This window comes from Cetorhinus maximus, chromosome 25 (genome assembly GCF_964194155.1).
Source record: "Cetorhinus maximus chromosome 25, sCetMax3.hap1.1, whole genome shotgun sequence".
NCBI lineage: Eukaryota > Metazoa > Chordata > Chondrichthyes > Lamniformes > Cetorhinidae > Cetorhinus > Cetorhinus maximus.
The window spans coordinates 5,608,186-5,624,938 of NC_135903.1; the positions used below are offsets into that span (position 1 = coordinate 5,608,186).

General features: G+C 41.8%; 1 protein-coding gene across 2 annotated transcripts in view; it reads right to left on the reverse strand.

Moving 5' to 3' along the window:
* The window catches only part of tbkbp1 (TBK1 binding protein 1), a 135,230-nt gene extending 121,132 nt beyond the window's left edge, over positions 1–14,098 (reverse strand). The window contains exon 1 of one of the 2 annotated variants that reach the window (XM_078529331.1): positions 14,055–14,098. The gene's annotated coding sequence lies outside the window, so the exon portion shown is untranslated. The remainder of the gene's footprint in view (positions 1–14,054) is intronic. The other variant, XM_078529332.1, reaches the window with a different exon arrangement.
* Positions 14,099–16,753: the final 2,655 nt, after the last annotated feature.

Here is a 16,753-nt window from a genome sequence, read left to right on the forward strand (position 1 = left end):
ATATTGATGATCTGATAGTTTTCAGTCAGACTTAGGAGAAGCATTTACAGCATCTGGAAGAATTATTTTCTCAATTACAAGAAGCTAATTTGGTGATGAACTTGGCTAAAAGTGAATTTGCAAAAGCGCAAGTTACATATCTAGGCCATACCGTTGGATATGGTAAGGTGGCTCCAAGAGATGCAAAATTCAAGGCTATTGTGGATTTCCCAGTGCCTAAAACAAAATGAGAAGTTTTGAGATTTCTGGGCATGCGTGGATTTTATCGGAAATTTGTACAAAGTTTTAGCCAAGTGGTTGCTCCATGACTGAACTATTAAAAAAGAACAAGAAGTTTCAATGGACACAGGGGTGTCAGAAGGCATTTGACAGTTTGAAAACTGTATTAACCAAGACACCAGTTTTGGCAGTACCCAATTATGCCAAGCAATTTAAGTTGGCTTTTGACGCAAGCGATATAGGCATTGGGACCGAACTGTTACAAGAGGATGACACTGGAATTGAAAAACCAATAGGGTATTTTTCACGGAAGCTGAATGTACAACAGAGGAGAAATTCAACGATTGAAAAAGAGACCTTGGGTTTGGTGGTTAGCATTGCAGCATTTTGAAATTTATTTTGCAAACAATTCATCAGAAACAATTTTTTTTACAGACCACAATCCTTTGAAGATTTTGGACAAATTTCGAGACAAAGGTGCAAGACTTTTCAGGTGGAGTCTATTATTACAACCATTTAATCTACAGATGATACGTGTTGCTGGTAGAGAAAATTTGTTCACAGGTGCGTTATCAAGAGTTTGAAGCTTAAATGGAAAATTGGACATTTAAAATACCTGGGCACTGGATTGGAGTGATTTCTATTGATACCAAGCTCTTGTGTATATATATATTATTATGTTAATGCATGCATCTGGTAATTTAATAGTGTAATAAGCATAGGAGATAGTGTAAGGTGGGTTATTAAAAGTGAAGCCGTCTTTTAAAATTATGACGGTTCATTTTTTGATAGGGAGGGAGATGTCATGAAGCTAATGATGTCTATAATGTTGTTGGAAATAATTATTAAAATGGAGTTGTAGTGGGGTTTGTGTCAATGGCCAGAATCTTTGGGTCAGCAAGTGGGGACTGGCCCCTTTCGCCAACATGTAAAGTCGGACATGGGTCCCAACGTCACCACGTGTCATTCCAATTTTCAATTCAGTGGGCGCGCACCCAATTCTGGTACGCGCCCGCCAAACTGTCAAAGGCCTATTAAGGCCATTTAAATATTAATTAAAATACTTAACTGAGCTGCTCATCCAACCTTAAGGTTGGCAGGCAGGCGAAGAGCCCAGGCAGCCTAACCTCATCCATGGGCAGGATGAGGTTTCATGAAGATTTTCAAAGTTTAATAAATTTTTTAAATATAATTCATTGACATGTCCCAGCTTATGTGACACTGTCACATGAGGGGACGTGTCTTAAATATTTTTTTTTGTCTTTATTAAAATTTTAAAATATCAAACTGATCTCCCTGAGGCAGCTCTTTGCCTCAGGGAGGTTTCTGCACTCTTTCGTGCGCATGTGCGAAAGAGCGGAGGCCCCGACTCAGTCTACTCCCCCCGACCGGACAGGGAGTGCTCAGCGTATCCGGGTGCACGTAACACTGGGTGGGCCTTAATTAGCCCACCCACATAAAATGGCGGCGCGCAGATGATCGTGGGTGGCAATCGGCTATGCGCCTGCCTGAGTCCACTCCCGCCCAAACCCCCTCCCGATGGGGGAGAAAATTCTCCCCTATGTGTTTGACTGTGTGTGTTTTAATTGGATTAAAGCCGGCTAGTCTGGGTGCTTTGATGTATAGTAGTTTGAGATATTAATTGAATAAACAGTAAGAAAGTTAAAAGGTAGAGTGCACATTTGCATTTGTTGAATAAAGCATTCAAGAGTGGGAGTAAGCTCTTGCACCGAGCTGGAAGACGCCAAGCAATGTGTTTATATTACTCATAAAATTAGTGGGATGAAAATGTTATTGTCAGAAGATGTTAAGTTAAAAGCCTAGGATACCCTGGAAAATTTACATTCAAAGGGAAAGCTAGGTATAAAGAGAGAAAGCAGATTAGACCATAAGACCATAAGACATAGGAGCAGAAATTAGGCCATTCGGCCCATCGAGTCTGCTCCGCCATTCAATCATGGCTGATAAGTTTCTCAACCCCATTCTCCCGCCTTCTCCCCGTAACCTTTGATCCCCTTTCCAATCAAGAACCTATCTATCTCGGTCTTAAATACACTCAATGACCTGGCCTCCACAGCCTTCTGTGGCAATGAATTCCATAGATTCACCACTCTCTGGCTAAAGAAGTTTCTCCTCATCTCTGTTCTAAAAGGTCTTCCCTTTACTCTGAGTCTGTGCCCTCGGGTCCTAGTCTCTCCTACTTATGGAAACATCCTCCCCACGTCCACTCTATCCAGGCCTTTCAGTATTCTGTAAGTTTCAATCAGATCCCCCCTCATCTTTCTAAACTCCATCGAGTATAGACCCAGAGTCCTCAAACGTTCCTCATATGTTCAGCCTTTCATTCCTGGGATCATTCTCGTGAACCTCCTCTGGACCCTCTCTAGGGCCAGCACATCCTTCCTGAAATATGGGGCCCAAAATTGCTCACAATATTCTAAATGTGGTCTGACCAGAGCCTTATAAAGCCTCAGCAGCACATCCCTGCTTTTATATTCTAGTCCTCTCAAAATAAATGCCAACATTGCATTTGCCTTCCTAACTACCGACTCAATCTGCAAGTTAACCTTAAGAGAATCCTGGACAAGGACTCCCAAGTCCCTTTACACTCCAGATTTCTGAATTCTCTCCCCATTTAGAAAATAGTCTATGCCTCTATTCTTCCTACCAAAGTGCATGACCTCACACTTCCCCACGTTGTATTCCATCTGCCACTTCTTTGCCCATTCTCCTAACCTCCAAATCCTTCTGCAGCCTCCCCACCTCCTCAATACTACCTGTCCCTCCATCTATCTTTGTATCATCTGCAAACTTAGCCAGGATGCCCTCAGTTCCTTCATTTGGATCATTAATGTATAAAGTGAAAAGTTGGGGTCCCAACACTGACCCCTGTGGAACTCCACTAGTCACCGGCCGCCATCCTGAGAAGGACCCCCTTATCCCCACTCTCTGCCTCCTGCCAGACAGCCAATCTTCTATAAGCCTCCAACTGTGTCTGCAAAGGAACCAAATTGCAAGGGACCTCGTTTTGAATTTGTAAGGTTAAAAGTGCTTTGTCTGATGTCTATTTAAAATCCATGGGTTACCGTTGCCTTAGTGGAGGTTTACCTTGGAGTGATTAATTTGGGGATTTGTTTAAAAGTTATTATGGTAGTAATTTGTAAACATGTGTATGTGTTTAATTTGTTGTAAATTAATAAATATTTAATTTAGTTTTATATAAATAAAACCTCTTGAGGCTCGGAGGTCTTGTTCCTGAATTCAGAGCTGCAACTCAAACATACCAATTGAAAATATAGGTTATGACAGTTGTTTCACATTTCCCTCTGGGATTTAAACTACTCAGCCTTTACCAACTTCTGTGTCATAACATTACCCAGCCCTAATTTCCCTAGAAGGTCACCTCCTTGAACTGCTGCAGCCCTTGTGGTGGGGGTACACCCAAAGCACTGTTAGGGAGGGAGTCTCAGGATTTTGATCCAGTGACAGTGAAGAAATGGCAATATCTGGTATGTACTGGTGTGTACTCAGGATAGTACTTTTTACAATTTATATAAATGACATGATTGTATGGTTGCTAAATGTGCTGACAAGACAAAAATAGGTAAGAAAGTGAGTTGTGAGGAGGATGTAAGGAGGCTACAAAGTGACATCGATAGGTTAAGTGAGCGGGCAAACACATGGCAAATGGAGTATAATGTGGGAAAATGTGAAATTGTCCATTTTGGCAGGAAGAATAAAAAAGCAGCATATTATCTAAATGGTGAGGGATTGCAGAGCTCTGAGATTCAAATGGATCTGAGTATCCTAGGACATGAATCATAAAAGATTAATATGCAGGTACAGGTAGTAATTAGGAAAGCTAACAGAATGTTATTTATTGCGAGGAGAATTGAAAGCAAAAGTATGGAGGTTATGCTTCAATTGTACAGGGCACTGATGAGACCACATCTGGAGTATTGTGTACACTACTGGCCTCTTTATTTAAGGAGAGATGTAAATGCATTAGAAGCAGTTCAGAGAAGGTTTACTAGACTAATACCAGGAATGGGCAGGTTGTCTTATGAGGAAAGGTTGCACAGGTTAGGCTTGTATCTACTGAAGTTTAGAAGAGTAAGAGATGACTTGATCGAAACCTTTAAGATCCTGAGGTTTAAAAATAAGGTGTTGTTCATTTAAGACAGAGTTGAGGAGATATTTTTTCTCTCAAGAGGGTCCTGAGTCTTTGGAACTCTCTCCCTCAAAAGACAGTGGAAACAGGGTCTTTGGATATTTTTAAGACACAGCTAGATAGGTTCTTGATTAACAGGAGGTTGAAAGGTTATCAGGGGTAGGCGGAAGGTTACAATCAGATCAGCCATGATCTTATCGAATGGCGTAGCAGACTTGAAGGGCCGAGTGGCCTTTTCCTGCTCCTAGTTCATATGTGACTTGGAGGGAACCTTCCAGGTGGTGCCGTACCCATGCGTCTGCTAACTTTGTCCTTCTAGGTGGTATTGAAACGCAAGTTTGGAAGGTGCTGTTGAAGGATCCTTGACAAGTTGCTGCACTGTACATTTTGTACACTGCTGCCACTGAGTGCTGATGGCGGAGGGAATGAGTGCTGAATGTGATAGATGGGTGCTGATTAAGCAGGCTACTTTGTCCTGGACGAGCTTCTTGAGTGGTGGTTGGAGCTGTAATCACCCAGTTCAAGCCTGAATGTTCTCCAACTCTTGTTGCATGTAGACAGCGACTACTTCAATAACTGAATAAAATAGTACTGAACACTACAAAACCATCAGCGAACATTCCTACTTCTGTCTTTCTGTTAGAGGGAAGGTTATTGATGAAGCAGCTGAAGATGGTTAGGCCTAGAACACTGCCCCAAGGAAACCCTGCAGTGATATTGTGGGGCTGAGATGATAGGTCTCCAAAAATCACAATCATCTTCTTTTGTGCGAGGTATGATTCCAACCAGTGGAGAGTTTTCCCCTGATTCCCATTGACTTCAATTCTGCTAAGGCTCCTTGATGCACCATCGGTAAAATGCTACCTTAATGTCAAAGGCAGTCACTCTCACCTCAAAACTGTAATTCAGCTCTTCTATCAACGTTTGGACTAAGGCTGTAATGAGGTTAACAGCCTCCAGGAAAAAGCAGCCCACTTGATGGGCATCCCATCCATCACCTTAAGCATTCACTCCCTCCACCACAGACACACAATGGCAGCAGTGTGTACCATCTACACAATGCACTGCAACAACTCAACAAGGCTCCTTCAACAGTACCTTCCAAACCTGTGACCTCTACCACCTAGAAGGACGAGGGGGCAGCAGATGCATGGAAACACCACCACCTGCAAGTTCCCCTCCAAGCCACATACCATTCTGACTTGGAAATATATTGGCGTTCCTTCACTGTTGCTGGGTCAAAATCTTGGAACTCCCTTCCTAACACCAGTGTGGGTTTACCTACATGACATGGGCTGCAGCGGTTCAAGAAGGCAGTTCACCACCACCTTCTCAAGGGCAATTAGGGATGGGCAATAAATGCTGGCCTATTAGCTAGCAATGGCCACATCTCATGAAAGAATAAATAAAAAATTAGTTGACACCATGCACAGTATGGCACAGAGTATTGGCACAGCAAGTCAGTCAAATGAAGGGTCCCACCTGAAGTATTATACTCAGATCAGGAGCAATTTTAGCCTAACCAGATCAACAGGAAACCAACAGCATCAGGTTGAATGTGGGTTTTATAGTCCCCCAATTTTACCCACCACTGAAGTCAATATCAGCAAGGTATAAAGCCGGCATTCCATCTGATACCATGGGTTCCCTGCCCAGTGTGTTAGGTTAAAATTAACATTAAGATGTTTATAAAATTATAATAATTAAAATTATTAAGATTATTTCTTTATCTTTATACAAATAAAAATTATTTTCTGCACTATTTGCTCTGTTTCCTTGTAACTAATCCACAATATCTTTTGGGCTTTAAGACTGGGGACTATAAAAGGATGTTAATATTTGCAGGGGTCCCCCTCTACGTGACAAGGTCTTGTGTGCAGTGGGCAGTATCCCTGCTGGAAGCTTGAGGTTTGACTCCCACCCCAGGACTTGATGGTCAAGGAAGGTGTGTTCAGAACGCAGCCAAACAGGTTGAGTATCAACCTGCAATTCCGTCCAACACACGCCAATGACAGGCTGTAACAACGGAGATATGATGGAAAGAAAGCGGAGCCGCTACCATCACCATCCATAGCTCCAGACTACAAAATGCATGTAAAAGTGCATGTTGCCACAGCAACTCAGTCTCCCTGAACTGTAACACCAACACTACCCCTCTACATACAGAAAACTACTGATCTGCACTGCTCCATGGACGCCAATCCTGCCACAATGGACAGTGGGGAGATGGGGGCGGGGGCTGTTTATCCTTTGTTATCCCATCCCAATTTCAGGCATGATCACAGCAGACTTGTCCCTTGTAGCCTTCAGTGCAATCCAATTTGTGCTCAACCGTACCACAGGTTTTTACAGTCTACAAATGTGTTTGAAAATTATCCACCAGTGCAAGTGATCTTTTACCACTTGTCTATCAAGCATAAGATTTGTGGCTGTTGTGTTTTACCAGTTTTTACAGAGGCTCATATAAAAATTGTGAGCTCTCATTTACACTGGAAACCTAATGCTTGGATCTGATCTGGTGTTTGCTTTCTAAACATACATTTTCAACTGAAGTGACATGCGCTGCTATTTTGAGACTTGACGCTGATGGCTTTTATAATGCACTAAAGTAGCATTAGGGCTTTTGGACTTTGACATTTGGTCCTTCAAGTCTATTTTATTGTTTTCACAACAAAAACTGGCATTGATATAGCACTTTTAAAGTAGTAAAGGATTTCCAAGGTGCTTCACAGGAGTGATTATCAGGCAAAAATTGAAACTAAGCACGTAAAGAGGTGATAAAAGGTTTGGTCAAAGAGGAGCATCTTCTTAAAGGAGGATCTTAAAGGCAGAGAAAGAGGTTGAGAGGCAAAGAGGTCCTCAGCTAAGGGAATGCAAGGATTCAGGGCTACTTACTTCAAGCCCAGTCACAGTTTGCTGTTCCCCAATACCTCAATAAGACCATAAGACGTAGGAGCAAAAGTAGGCCATTTGGCCCATTGAGTCTGCTCCACCATTCAATGAGATCATGGCTGATCTGATAATCCTCAACTCCACTTTCCTGCCTTTTCCTCATAACCCTTGATTCCCTTACTGATTAAAAATCTGTCTATCTCAGCCTTGTATATACTTAACAAACCAGCCTCTACAGCCCTCTGCGGTAAAGAATTCCACAGATCTTCTACCCTCTGAGAAAAGAAATTCCTCTTCATCTCTGTTTTAAATAAGCATTCCCTTACTCTGAGATTATGCCCTCTGGTCCTAGACTCTCCCACATGGTGAAACAACCTCTCAGCATCTACCCTGTCAAGCCCCCTAAGAATCTTAGATGTTTCAATAAGGTAGCCTCTCATTCTTCTAAACTCCAATGAACACAGGCCCAACCCACTCAATCTCTCCTCATAAGAAAATCCCTCCATACCCAGGATTAACCTAGTGAATGTTCTCTAGACTGCCTCCAAGCCAGTATATCTTTCCTTAGATAAGGGAACCAAAATTGTTCTCGGTAGTCTAGGTGTGGTCTAACTAGTGCCTTGTATAGTTTTAGTAAGATTTTTATACTCCATTCCCTTTGAAATAAAGGCCAACATTCCATTTTCCTTCCCTATTATCTGTTGAACTTGTATTTTAGCTTTTTGGGATTCATGTACAAGGACTCCCAAATCCCTCTGTGCTGCAGCTTTCTGCAGTCTTCCTCCATTTAAATGATATTCAACTCCTCTATTCCTACTGCCAAAGTGCATAACCTCACATTTTCCCACATTATATTCTATCTGCCAAGTTTTTGCCCACTCACTTATCCTGTCTATATCCCTCTATAGACTCCTTGTGTCATCCTCACCACTTGCCTTCCCACCTATTTTTGTGTCATCCACAAACTTGGCGATAGTACATTCACTTCCCTCATCTAAGTCATTAATATATATTGTAAATAACTGAGGGCACAGCACTGATCCCTGTGGCACTCCACTAGTTACAGGTTGCCATCCCGAAAATGTCTCCTTATCCCAACTCTCTGTTTTTTATTAGTTAGCCAATCTTCTATCCATGCTAATAAACTACCCCAACACCACGGGCTCTTATCATATTAAGTAGCCTTATGTGCGGTACCTTATCGAATGCCTTTTGGAAATCCAAATATATTACACCTACTGGTTCCCTTTTATCTATCCTGCTTGTTACCTCCTCAAAGAATTCTAATAAATTTGTTAGGCATGATTTCCCCTTCATGAAGCCATGCTGACTCTGCTTGATTAGATTATGTATTTCTAAATGCTCTGCGATTATATCCATTATAATAGACTCCAATGTTTTCCCCATGACAGATATAAAGCTACATGACCTATAGTTACCTGTTTTTTTGTCTCCCTCCCTTTTTGAATAAGGGTGTTTTACTGGCCATTCTCCAATCCTCTGGGACTTTTCCAGAATCTATGGATTCTTGGAAGATTACTACCAGCGCATCCACTACCTCTGTAGCTACTTCCTTTAATATCCTAGGATGCAACCCATCAGGTCCAGGGGACTTATTGGCCTTTAGCCCCATTAGTTTCCCTTGTACTTTTTCTCCAGTGACAGTTATTGTATTTATTTCCCCCCCCCCACCTTTTTGTCCCTTGGTTATTTACTATTTTTGGAATGATATTAGCATCTTCTATCATGAAGATTGAAGCAAAGTATTTATACAACTCCTCTGCCATTTCCTGGTTCCCCATCATTATTTCCCCAGCCTCATTCTGTAAGGGGCCTATGTTCACTTTGGCCTCTCTCTTCCTTTTTATATATTTAAAGAAACTCTTACTGTCCGTTTTTATATTACTTGCTAGTTTACCCTCAAAGTTTATTTTCTCCCTCTTTATTATATTTTTGGTCATCTTTTATTGGTTTTTAAAACTTTCCCAATCCTCTGGTTTACCACTGATCTTTGCCACATTGTATGTTTTTTCTTTCAATTTGATACCGTCCTTAACTTCCTTGGTTAACCATGGTTGGTTTATCTCCTTCCCTGAATCCTTCTTCCTCACTGGAATATATCTTTGTTGAGAGTCATGAACTATTTTCTTAAACATCTGCCATTGTTCATCAGCTGTCTTTTCTGCTAAACTGCTTTCCCAGTCCACTCCGGCCAACTCTGTCCTCATTCCATTGTAATTACCCTTATTTAAGTTTAGCACAGTTGTTTCTGACCCAAGTTTCTCACTCTCAGACTGAAAGCTAAATTCCACCATATTATGGTCACTGTTTCCTCGGGGATCCTTTATTCTGAGATCAGTTATTAAACCTGCCTCATTACACATTACCAGATCCAAAATAACCTGACCCTGGTTGGATTCACAACATATTGTTCTAAGAAACTGTCCCGATTACACTCTATGAATTCTTGCTCGTGTCTACCTCTGCCAATTTGATTTTCCCAATTTACATGAAGATTAAAGTTGCCCATGATTAATGTACTGCCGTTTTTACATGCCTCATTATCTTCTGATTTATTCTCTGTCCTACAGTATCGCTACTGTCAGGAGGCCCATAGACTACTCCCACCAGTGTCTTCTTCACCTTGTTATTTCTTACCTCCACCCATATGGATTCTACATCTTCCGATCTAAGATCCTTTCTTGCTCTCATACTTATTCTATCTGGTACTAACAAAGCTACCCCACCACCCTTTCCTTCCTGCCTGTCCTTTCAAAAAATCATGCACCCTTGAATATTTACTTCCCAGCTTTGATCTCCTTGTAACCACGGTTATAAGATCATACCCATTAACCTCTATTTGTGCCGTTAATTAATTTATTTTGTTCCGAATACTATATGCATTTAAGAAAAGGGCCACTAATTTTGCATTTTTTAAACTATTTTTTCCCTCTTTGACCCTATTTGCTGTTTTTTTTAATGTTTGTCACTCTGTCCCTTCCTGTCACACTCTGGGTATCATTACCTAAATAGCTGCCCTGCAAGGCTGCTCTATCCTTTTGCTTTGTAAATGCACTGCCAACATAGAACTGAAGCACTGTAATCAGGAACAGCTCTGTCTCAATTCATCTGTCCCCACTGAACAGGCTATATCAGCCAGGGTGGCAATAGGGATGAAACAATTCACTTGAGTTGGACTTTATTAAATTTGAGCACAAAATCTAACACCCTAGTGCAGTATTGAGGGTGGAATGAACTGTCATGGGTGCTGTCTTTTGGATGAGATGTTAAGTCGAGGCCCCTGCTGCTTCTCAGTGGACGTAAAAGATCACCATGGCACTATTTTGAAAAAGAGCAGGCAAGTTCTCTTCCATGTCCTGGCTAATATGATTTTTTTTAAAAATAAAGCTATTGTCACATTTCTGTTTGTGGGATCTTGCTGTGCATTCATTGGCTGCCGCATTTCCTAACTGTGACAGTGACTTTACATCAGAAGTGCTTCATTGGCTGTAAATGTAAAGTGCTTTGGGATGTACTGAAGTTGTGAAAGGTGCTATATAAATGCAAGTTCTTTCTAAGAACATGGAGTTGGAGGGAGGGGTGAGGGTGGGGAGTGGTTTGGGGGGGTGGCAGAACTCAGCTGATACCCTGATTACTGCCTGGTGTCCCTTGCTGGCAGATGTGGGCACAGGGCAAAGGACATCATGGGGCTTGATTGAAATGCCTTCTCCCAAGATTTAATAACAATACTCAAGGCTGACATTCAAAGTTTGATCTTACATTGGAAGAATGTGCAAGTTATCAGAGGGCAATTGTTCCCTATGAATTTATAACATGACTCAAAAATGTTGGAGAAAAAATAAAATAAGTGTCACTCATGTGAAAGACTTGCATTGATTTGAAGCCTTTCGCATTCCCTTGACATCCCAAAGTACCTCAGAGACAATTTAAGTTCTCTTGAAGTGCAGTCCCTGGTTCATGTCAGCAACTCATTTGCGCACAGCAAGTTCGCACAAACAGCAGTGGGGTAAATTACCAGGTCAACTGTTTTTGTGGTGTTGGTTGAGAAAAGAATGTCCACGAAACACCAGCTGAGTTCTCCACTGTTTCAAAAGTACATGACAGATCTTTTAAGTCTACCTGAGGCAGCAGACAAAGGGCCTCAATTTAACACTTCATCCAAAAGGCAGATCCTGTGGCAATGTACAACTCCCTCAGTTCTGCAATAAATCTCAGCCTACATAAAATGCTCAAGTCCCTGGGGTGGATGGGAGAAAATTGGAGATTTTGAATTGGATCAGTTCAGATGGTGACAAGTCCCATTTCTCATTCAATGTTCACATTCATAACCTCATTCCATCAAATGACCAAAAAAAATCCCAAATAAATCATTGCCTCCTGTGTGTTGAATATTAAATGGCAGAGATGGCCATTTATGATTTTATGATTTACTGCTCCAACTGTACTTGTCTTGTTCTCACTCACAGTTGTACAAAGGCCATGTGCACCACGTAAATCACAAGGGTGCAATATTATTAACTCACAGTGTATTTTAGCGACTGATTTTTAATTGTTGGGCAAGGATGACGATCCTAGGAGTTTAAACCAATTTATCATCTCAACGTTACTCAGTTTGGCAATTCAATCTATTCTACCCTCCAATCTTTTTTATCCCTTCCACTCCTGAATGGGCTAATGGGCTGAGATATGTTGGGATATAGTTACATGAGTCCTGGCTCAGAATGGGTCGAGGACTATCCAATGGTGGAGGACATCATAGCAGATCCTGAGCTTACACTGACAAATAGACACACACGGACAAATACACACACACAGAGACACACACACATAGGCAAATCAACACACAGACAAACAGATACACACATAGACACACACAGACAAATAGGTACACACACACATAGGCAAATCAACATACAGACAAACAGATACACACATAGACACACACACAGACAAATAGGTACACACACACAGGCAAATAGATACCCAAACACACAGAGAGATAGATGTACACAAACAGACAAATAGATACAGAAACACAGATACAACACACACACAAATAGACACACACACGTGCATACATAGATACACAGACACACACACAAATAGATATACACAATACACACATTCAACACATTCAACAGATTGGCGGGGGAGCACCAGATAGCAACCAACAGTAGGAACTGCTACGCAAGGGTGCTGAGGCCAATGATAGCACCCAGACGCAAGCAGAAATAGCTAACAATAGAGATGGATTTCAAAACTGAAATCTTCTATAATAATCGTGTGAGACAGTAGATCCAAAGCCATTCCAACAGTAGATGTGCATTAGATATCAGTCAGGAAGAGTTAACAGAACTCCATCAACTGGACCAGATGATGTTTTTTGGCATTTACTGACATGTATTGTGCTGCGGTGTATTGAGCAACTCAACTATTAAATTTATAGACGTCCTGCACAGCATATTCTTAAAATAAAAATAATGTAACCATTTTTTCACGATGACATTAGTTTGGCTAGAACGCCAACTTTTAAAATGAAATAATTTGGGGATGCTATAGATGTATGCGCTTGGAACTTTTACAACATTAAATTTATTCCAAGCGGTCTATCAATGTCACCTAGATTAATGCAAAGCTCTAATTTATCAAAAGCTGCTTAACTGTTTATGTGACGTATATTAACGGCCGATTTATTTCAAAGAAACAAAAAAAAATTGTATTTTTAAATGTTTGGGTTTCCATCTGTTGGTGGCAATGGCGCAAAAGACGTATTTCCGCCAACAGAAATAGTTCTGTTGTCAGCCAGATTTAACAAAACAATGAAAACTGGATGTTCCACAACATCAACCTAACAGCAACTCCAGCCCGTTTGGAAAACGCCTGCGCACTTCCTCCCACCCCGCATCTCGCCTTTAACAGCTTGACAACAAGAAAGGCAGAGAGAAAAAAAAAAATTACTGCCGACTTTTAAATCACGGGGTGTCAAAAAAGAACGGTAGATTAAAGAGCAAAAAATCTTGAAAGTCCCTGGGGACGCCAGGAGGTAAATGCTGGACTGCACGGTTTAAGCAGGCGGGACATTCGATGCACTGAATCCGAATAAAAGCCACTGGGGAGAGAGAGAGAGAGGAAGAGAGAGAAGAGAAGCGAGAGAGAAGAGAAAGACAAAAAAAAATATGGCTGAGCTTTTTTTTGTGTGTAAAAATATGGCTGAGCTTTTTTTTTGTGTGTAAAAATATGGCTGAGCTTTTTTTGTGTGTGTAAAAATATGGCTGAGCTTTTTTTTGTGTGTAAAAATATGGCTGAGCTTTTTTTGTGTGTAAAAATATGGCTGAGCTTTTTTTTTGTGTGTAAAAATATGGCTGAGCTTTTTTTTTTGTGTGTGTCTTATCTGAAGGACTGGAGAGATGCTGGTTCCCTTTCACTCCAGACTGTTGTCCTGATCTCTGTTCGTTTCTCTATAGATTTGTGAAAGACTGAACTCATGTGTTGCTGACTGCCCCGGCACATCATCCGACTGTGGCAGTCTGAAGTCTGCCTCTTGCCCCAGTCTCTTCTGTAAGTTACATCGAAACGGACAATGTTGCAATTTCACTTCCCGGCAGACGGACCACATGGTGGCGCCAACTCTACAGTACAGGACAGTATCATTCATCAGATGTTTTAACAAGGGAAAAAAAACAGCTCCTCTTTGTATCCCCACCAAAAAAAACCGGTTCCACATTGGCAACACATTTTAACTGCAGTTTACCTCTCAAAATGTGCAAACTCACTGGCGGCGACGGTCCCAGGCGGTGTCCCGGACGCTTGCACATCGGCGGTGGAAATGATTATCCGTGCGAGCGAGCTCTGCCCGGGCAGCTTGGCAAAATCCGTGCTGTGAAAAGATCGCTTAGGCAGTCCGCTGCCATCTTCAGCATTCTGATACAAGTGGGCGGTTTGTTTACATCAGGGATTTCCAAGACCGAATATCTGGCTGGCAAACCTCTCTCTTAAAAGGGTCTTTCGAGTTAAGAAGAAACAAACAAGCAGGAAAAATAAAACAGTTGGGCGGACCCACATCATCTGTCAAATCAAAATGCTCGCAACGCAAAATAAAATGAAAATGTCCATCTTCAAAGAGAGAACGTGCTTCAGTCCTTCAAAACACTAGTTACTGTGTATCATCGCTTTTACCACCTTGTACACTGCATGGTCAGGGAAAATAGCTTTTGTCCCTTATCTTGCTTCTCTGTAGTCTCACCAAACATATTATCTATGGAGACAGTGCCCCTTTAAAACATCAAAGAGGCGCGCCATTCACTAATACAATGTTTCCTGAACCAGTTCAGATTTTTTAAAGAAATGCTATGGTTCAAATATTGTAATTTTGGTAGTTTGATTTTTTTTTTTAAATGCAGGGATAAAAGAGACCCGAGCTGGGGTTTCCTCAAAGTATTCCTCGATATGGCTTTTTAAAAAAAAGGATTTAAATCTTTTTTGATCTTTTAGCGATTTCACCGCACCGAAAGATCCATAATTTTCAGTCTTCCTTCCAAGTCACTGCTGCACCTGGGAGTGGTTCCACTCATTTTGACTGTGGAAGCCGTTCCTCCAGACAGCGATCCGACCTGGGCTGGTGTTTCCCGGGTTTGAAAGGCTGCAGCCAAACCCCGGCTACCCCGCGGTATACAACTCCAACCCCAGAGATTTAAAATAGAGGTAAAGCGAGAAAAGAAAACTGTGCATGTTGAAAATCTGAAATTAAAAGAAATAGAGCATTTTGCAAATGCACGCCATGCCAGACAGTATGTCAAATGGGGGTAATGCCACTGGACTAGTCATTCAAAGGGCCAGGCTATTGCTCCAAAGCAGCTGGTGGGATTTGAATTCAATTAATAAAATTTGAGATTGAAAGCGAGCATCAGTAATGCTTGAGCCTGAAGCTATCGTCAATTGTCATTAAAAAAAAAACCCCATCTGGTTCACTAATGTCCTTTAGGGAAGGAAATCTGCCACCCTTACCTGGTCTGGCCTACATTTGATTGCAGGTCCATAGTAACATGATGAACTGCTCTCTGAAAGGGCCACTCAGTTCAAGGCAATTAAGGATGGGCAACAAATGCTGACTTTGCCCAGGTCACACGAAAGGAAACATTGTGAAAAGATGGGAACAGCAGTGGGCCATTCAGCCCCTCGAGCTTGTTCAGTAACAGGATGCCAATTTGGGAATAAGCCGTTTATGAAGGAACGCGCTTACTCTGCAGTTTCCACAAACAGCCCACATGCAGAACATGAAGCCTTCTCACTCGCATTTAGCAAGCCTTTCACAACCCCGGGATATCCCAAAAACGCTTTACAACCGATCAGCTACTTTTAAAGCATGGTCATGATGCAATAGAATTTCAGGAGTCAAGCTGTGCATAGCAAGCTCCCACAAAGAGCAATGACCAATACATTTGTGTTAGATGTTATTTGAGAGATAAATGCCAGCCAGGACTCCAGGAGAAAGGCTCCACTGCTTTTCTTTCAATAGTGGTGTGTATTTTTTATATCCACCTGAGAGGATAGACAAGGCTGCAGTTCAATATCTCTTCTGAGAGTCAGCACTTCCAACACTGTTAAACTCCCTTAAGCCTAATTTACGTGCTCAAGTTTCTAGAGTGCGGCTTGTACCCATGAGCGTCAGGTTTGGATGGGAGTGGCACCACTGAGTCACAATCTACTCCTATGGAATCATAGAAATGGTTACAGCATAGCAGGAGGCCATTCAGCCTGCAGTGTCTGTGCTGGCTCTCTGCAAGAGCAATTCTTCTAGTGCCACTCCCCTTCCACTCCCCTGCTTGTGCCTGTAACCCTGCAAATTTTTCCTCTTCAGGTAATAATCCAATTCCTTTTTGAAAGCCACGATTGAACCTGCCTCCACCACACTCTCAGACAGTGCATTCCAGATCCTGACCACTCGCTGTGTAAAAAGTTTTTTTTTCCCTCACATTACTGTTTCATCTTTTGCCAATCATCTCCCATGGTTTCCTTCAGCAATCTACCATTCACTGTCCCAGCAAGTATGTCGCTCCTTTTCTGTAATTACCTGCGGATGGTGGTACAATAGTGGGAACCATCTCATTCCCCTCGTGTTATCCCCAAGCACATCCCCCACCATCACTTAAATGTGACAGCTCCCTCAAAGGACAGTTGGCTGAGATGATAAGGGGAGAAAACTGATGATGCTTTCAGGAGATCCAGCTTATCATCCCTCCCTTATCCCTGCTGCATTACTCAATTTCAGGTGATTCAGCAGAGCGGAGGCATTGCCTCTCTGTAGGTGTAAAAGGAAGAAATGCTTTTATGTAGCAAATTCAGGACTCACAAATTGCTTTACAGCTAATAAAATGTGAAGTGCCGTGACTGTTGAAGTGGAGTACTCCACTTGCAGCTCAAGACTGGCTATAGAAAACTAAGCAGATCAAA